This window comes from Mirounga leonina, unplaced genomic scaffold (genome assembly GCF_011800145.1).
Source record: "Mirounga leonina isolate KUSES-001 unplaced genomic scaffold, KU_Mleo_1.0 Mir_126, whole genome shotgun sequence".
Lineage (NCBI taxonomy): Eukaryota > Metazoa > Chordata > Mammalia > Carnivora > Phocidae > Mirounga > Mirounga leonina.
The window spans coordinates 12,383,942-12,389,422 of NW_023270314.1; positions in this window are offsets into that span (position 1 = coordinate 12,383,942).

Genomic DNA, 5,481 nt, shown 5'->3' on the forward strand with positions numbered 1-5,481 from the left:
GGGGTTTCTGAGATCCTGCATGTCTAACAAGTTCCCAGGTGACGCAAGTGCTCCTAGTCAGGGCACCACACTGTGAGTAGCAAGATACTACCGTCATGTGTTGAAATTTATTCTTTATATAATAAAGACATTAAAATAGTTTAATGATAGAGGAAGTATTCCTACTGTAATTCATGTTTGGTAGAAAGACTGTGTGGAAGGCCTGGAGGCTGAGAGAGCAGGCTTTCAAACCTAACAGACTCCCACTTAGCAGTTATATGAATATGGATACACTTGTTAACTTCCCTCAGTTTCCATTTATTCAGCTGTAAACCTATGTAATAATAACCTGTACCTCAGATGGCTGTTTTGGATTTTAATATGATTATGCAGTTAGCAAGTGCTCAGTAAATCTGAGGCATTATTGTTTTTTAAATTTATAAAGCAAGACACGAACCTGTACCTAACAAAATAGTAAGAACTTTGAGTGCCTCAGGGGACCCCCTTGCCTGCTTTCTTGGAAAACATTTGCGAGGATCATGCCCATTCATTTATACAAGAAACATTTGCTGAGCTGCTACTTCTCCTGCCAGGCAACGTGCATTGTTGGACCTGCTAAGATGAGTGAAATGTAAGCTCACGTTAGTGGGGGAGATGGGAACACCAAGCAATTTCAGCATGGAATAAGTGCTCTGTGGTCACGTGCTATCTGCAGTGTGCTGGGGGAAAGCAGCACTCCCACTCTGCTGTGAGGAGGGGCCAGAGGATTTCACACAGGAGATGACCTCCAGCTGGACTTCAAAGAAGGATTATGGGCCTGACTGGTGGAGGAAAGAGGGAACAGGGTAGGTAAAGGAGGTGGAGAATTCAGGGGGAATCCAGGACAATTGGACTCTAGGGATGTATGGGACAGGCCAGGGACTGGTCCTGACCAATCAGGACAGACATAGGCCTTGGTGTTATAGAGGTTTGGGCTGGCTGGGATCAGCCTGGGGTAGGTCATCATCCCTTTCGGGAAAACATCCTGACAATACCCATAATACATGCCAACAGGGACTCTGAGAAAAGACAGTGCCAGAAAATCCTTGACTACTTTTGATGGAGCCACAGAAAGACTAGGGAGCCCTTGTGCTGAGCCAAGGAATTCCAGCCTCTGTGGCTGTGTTCCTACGGAATATAACAGACTGGATGAGAATTTTCTCCAACTTGGGGCCTACCACATCAAGGCCAAAGGAAAATGGCCTTTATAAGTAGTCCCCTGGAAGCCTACTTGGCTCAGTAATTACTTACCAAGCGTCTGTTACGGAGGGACTTTGTGCAGTGCTGCTGGGGTTGCTGAGATGAGGTCTGGCATCTGCCATGGATAGTTTCACCTCTAGTAGAGGAAATGGGCATACAAATCCCAACACTATGGGGTGAAGAGAGGCCAAGTCCTGGAGAACTTTATAGGAAGAAGAAAAAGATTATAAGGAGTTTGGCTCTGGGGGTGGGAGCTCCAGGTGTGTTTCATGGAAGAAGTAGCATTTGAGTCAGCCTTTGAGATGGATGTTTCTATTTCTGGGCACTCCCTTCAGGATTTCCAGCTTGTTTAGGGGGTAAAGGGGCTGGGGTCTCTCTGTATAAATAACTAACTTCAATCAGTGGTCTTGGAGCTGACAGTAGGTTCCTGAACTGACCTTCTAGTGCTGAGTAGGAACCAAAAACTATCATCTGAAAAAGCCCTGAACCTCTACAGGGCAAAGCTTGCAATCAAACACAATTTGGATTACAGCCCCAGAATTGAAATTTAGAAATAGTTCCTGGCAATATTTCTATGTCTTTCCTTCTCCCCTTCCCTGAGGCCTTCTGTCCTCCATAGCAGGGATTCTAAACTAGAGGTCATGTGTGAGAAGTACTGGGCCAAGCGGCAAGGGGGATAGTAAGGAGGGTAGGTTTGTCCCCTGGGCTGGGACATTTGCATCCTGATGCACAGTGTCCTAAGGGGCATACTACTGACTCTAGATTGCTTTCCCCTCTGTTAATTCCTCCTTTCTCAGTGGCACAGGAAGGATTTTTCTGCCCTAATACTCTCCTAAACCATGCTTAATCTATTTGAATTTGCTCCATCTCACCTGCATAAATTGAGAGTTAGCCATGTTTAGGTCCATCTGGTGACCCCAGAGGGCCCCAGCTGAGTTGCTTGGCCTGAAGGGAGATTTGTGCTTAGGGCTTGTAGCTGAGAAGTGTGTGGAGGGGGCCCTGGACTATTCCCCAGCCAGGCCTGTGGACTAGGTTTGGGTTCAGTGGAGAGGAGAATGAAAGCAGAAGCCAAAGGGGCCATTTTTTACGAGGAACTCTGACACAAAGAGCCACAAGCAACGTTGATCGGGGTCCAGGTGAGAAAATGCTACTCAGGGTGTACTCAAACTTTGCTACTCACTTCCAGAGCTAGTGCTTACAGAATCCTGAACAATTAAAATGGACTCAGCTTGGGTCTTTCCCTTGGGTTAGATAAAAGAAACCTTTTTTTTTCCTGTTGAAAAGAGTTTGCAGTTTGGGGATCTCTTAATTGCTTTCTGGGCATGGAAAGAAAATTCTTATGAAGGGCAGGGGTGAGATGCTACTCCAAATGATTGCTTGTAGAGCAAACATCACTGATGAGGCTGGGATGCAAGAACATAAGACACATAAGATGCCCTTGGATTGAGATGCCCATGAGATTGCCCTCAACACAAGCATGGGAGAACAGATTGCTGAGGTCCCTCCTGATATGGTAGGAGAACACATGAATAAGATGTGAATTGTTATTGTAACCTCATTTGCACCCACTGGCTGGGGAGGCTTGGAGAAATTTGTTATGTTTGTAAATGTACATGCATGCATAAGAGATTGATACTGAAAATACTGTTCTAGGAAAGAGCGTCACTCAACCCAGTTGCAAACACTGTAGCCATCTAGGTCTATGAACAGATGTCACATTTAGTATGAATACGAATCAGCAAACCTGCAATTATTTCTCAGAGTTTCCTAAGCCATTCTTGTCAATAAGTGGCAGTAGGGCTCAAGGTACTTTCCCATCAAATGGGGTACATGGGTAAATTTTTTATTTGTCTTGCCCCCTAGAATATGTAACTGGAACTTTGTGATTTTGTTCATTTCTGTATCCCCACTGCCTAGAACAGTGCCTGGCACTCAGTAGGTGCTCAGTATTTGCGAATGAATGCATACATAACTTAATGAATGAATACTTGGATTTTTATGTACAAGCTGGACACCATCTGTCTCTTTTCTCAGATGCTGTTACTTCTGTCAAATATACCTTGAGTCCCTCGCCTATGGTAAATTCCACTATCTCAGCGTAGAGACTGTGGGTGGTTCCCAGGGTATTATGGGTCAGCATGTGGGTGTGGATTCTTATTCAAACACAGAGGCCCTGGGCTTAGCAGATAGTCCCAAAAGCTCAGAAGGACTTTCAGGCATAATACTATACAGTTCCTCTTCCTTAAAACATCTTTCTTTTTCCGATTATGAAAATAACACATGTTCATTAAGTAAAGATTGGAAACAGTAGAAAAATATGAAGGTCAAAAAAATTATCCATAATCCCTTTACTCAAACACAAATCCATCCTTCTCTTTCTCCTGGATTATTGAAACATCCTTTTAAAACTGACCCCTTTCCCTCCAGCCTAGCCACCCTCCAATCTAGTTGCATGGCCAGGGAGAGATATTCCCAAAACACAGATCTTAAAACAACTCGAAGACTTCCCATTGCCTTCAGTGTCCAAACCACTCAACAGGGTTGGCTCTGCTTGTGTCTTCGGCTTCCTATTCCTCTGAGTCCCTATCATGTTATGCTTGTGCTAAATGGAATTTCCTTCAATTCTTTAAATGAGCTGCACCTTCTCCTGCTGTCTCTGGTCTTTTTCACAAGCTGTTAACTCTGCTTAAAACTCTCTCCACTTTTCTTAGTTCTATTCTTTATCTCTTTGTTTCCTTGCCTGTGTTTATCTTTTTTCTCTCTCTGATTCAGAATTTAGACACTACTTTCCCCCTAAAACACCATTCTTGACTCTCCTTCCCCAATGCCCTACCAAATCTGAGTTTGGAGGTCCTTCTTTTTTATTTCCTCCACCATCTAGCTCACTGTACAGTATTTTAGCTCTTGTATGTAAGGGTCTCCCTTTATCCTCAGTGCACAGCACAGTGCCTACTTCCTGTCACATGGCTTAATAAATATTTGTGGAGATGAATTTAAATTGAATCATTGTTTACATTTTACTATGTTATGTTAATCACCATACATTGCATCATTAGTTTTGGATGTAGTGTTCCATGATTCATTGTTTGCGTATAACACCCAGTGCTCCATGCAGAACGTGCCCTCTTTAATACCCATCACCAGGCTAACATCTTTGGATATCTTTGGGCATAAAGCTTTTTCATATTTTGAATTATTTCCTTAAAACACCTAAAATAAAATTTTAAGGTCACTGGGTATTTGAAGTTTTTAATACATGTTGCCTAATTGCCTTTATAGTGTTATTTATCAATTTATATTGCCACCATCAATTTATGTGAGTGCTCATTTCATTCATCCTCAATAAAGTCACTTCTTTTCACCCATTAAAAACTTTCAAAGAACATATACCCCCCAAAGACAGCAGCACTAAGGACATAGGGCCAACATTTGTCCCTCTTGTCACTCCCTTCCGAGGGCAGTGTCTCAGTTCCATTTTCAGAGTGCAGACTTTCTCAACTCTCACCCCACTTGGCTGAGTAATCACTCCAAACATCTGTTTCTTCTTCTTAGGGGAGTGAGGTAGCTTTAAGTTTGTTCCCTTTATTCTATGTCAAACCTTTAGATGAACCCAGGCCAACCTCTACTCCCATTTCACACCCTTACATCAATAGACACACACACACATACACACTCACAAATCAGTTAAAGTCCACTGGAGGGTAATATCCACTGAGACCACCTTCCCACTCAGCTTGTCTTTTTTCTGGCTCTCTGATTTCTTGGCTCTTCTCCGTAATTCCTACTCTTTATCTGCTTTCCTTCCTCCCTCCATTTTTCAACAAATCTATCAAGCACCTACTAGGCCAAGCACAAGTGCTGGGAGACATGGAAAATGAGGCATCAAATCCACCCTCCTACCCCCATGGAGTTTACATTCTAGTGGGTGTTCACATTCTAGATTAAAAACAAAAACAAACCCATACATTAAAAAGTTACCCATTGTGATGGGCATTATAAAGAGAACAAAGTCTAATAGAGAGAATATTGGAAAAGATTTTTAAATAGAATCATAATTCCCTCCTACCCCATCTTCCCCCTTAACCCCGAACCATGCTTTGTTTTCTCCATAGCACTTATCACATCTGATAGAGTATGTATAATATTTCTTGGTGTATTTGTTTATTGTCTGTGACCCCCAATTGAATGTAAGCTCCAGAAGGGCAGGGGCTTTGCAGTTCACTGCTGCACCTGACCGACTGCGGGTTCTCAGTATCTGCTGGA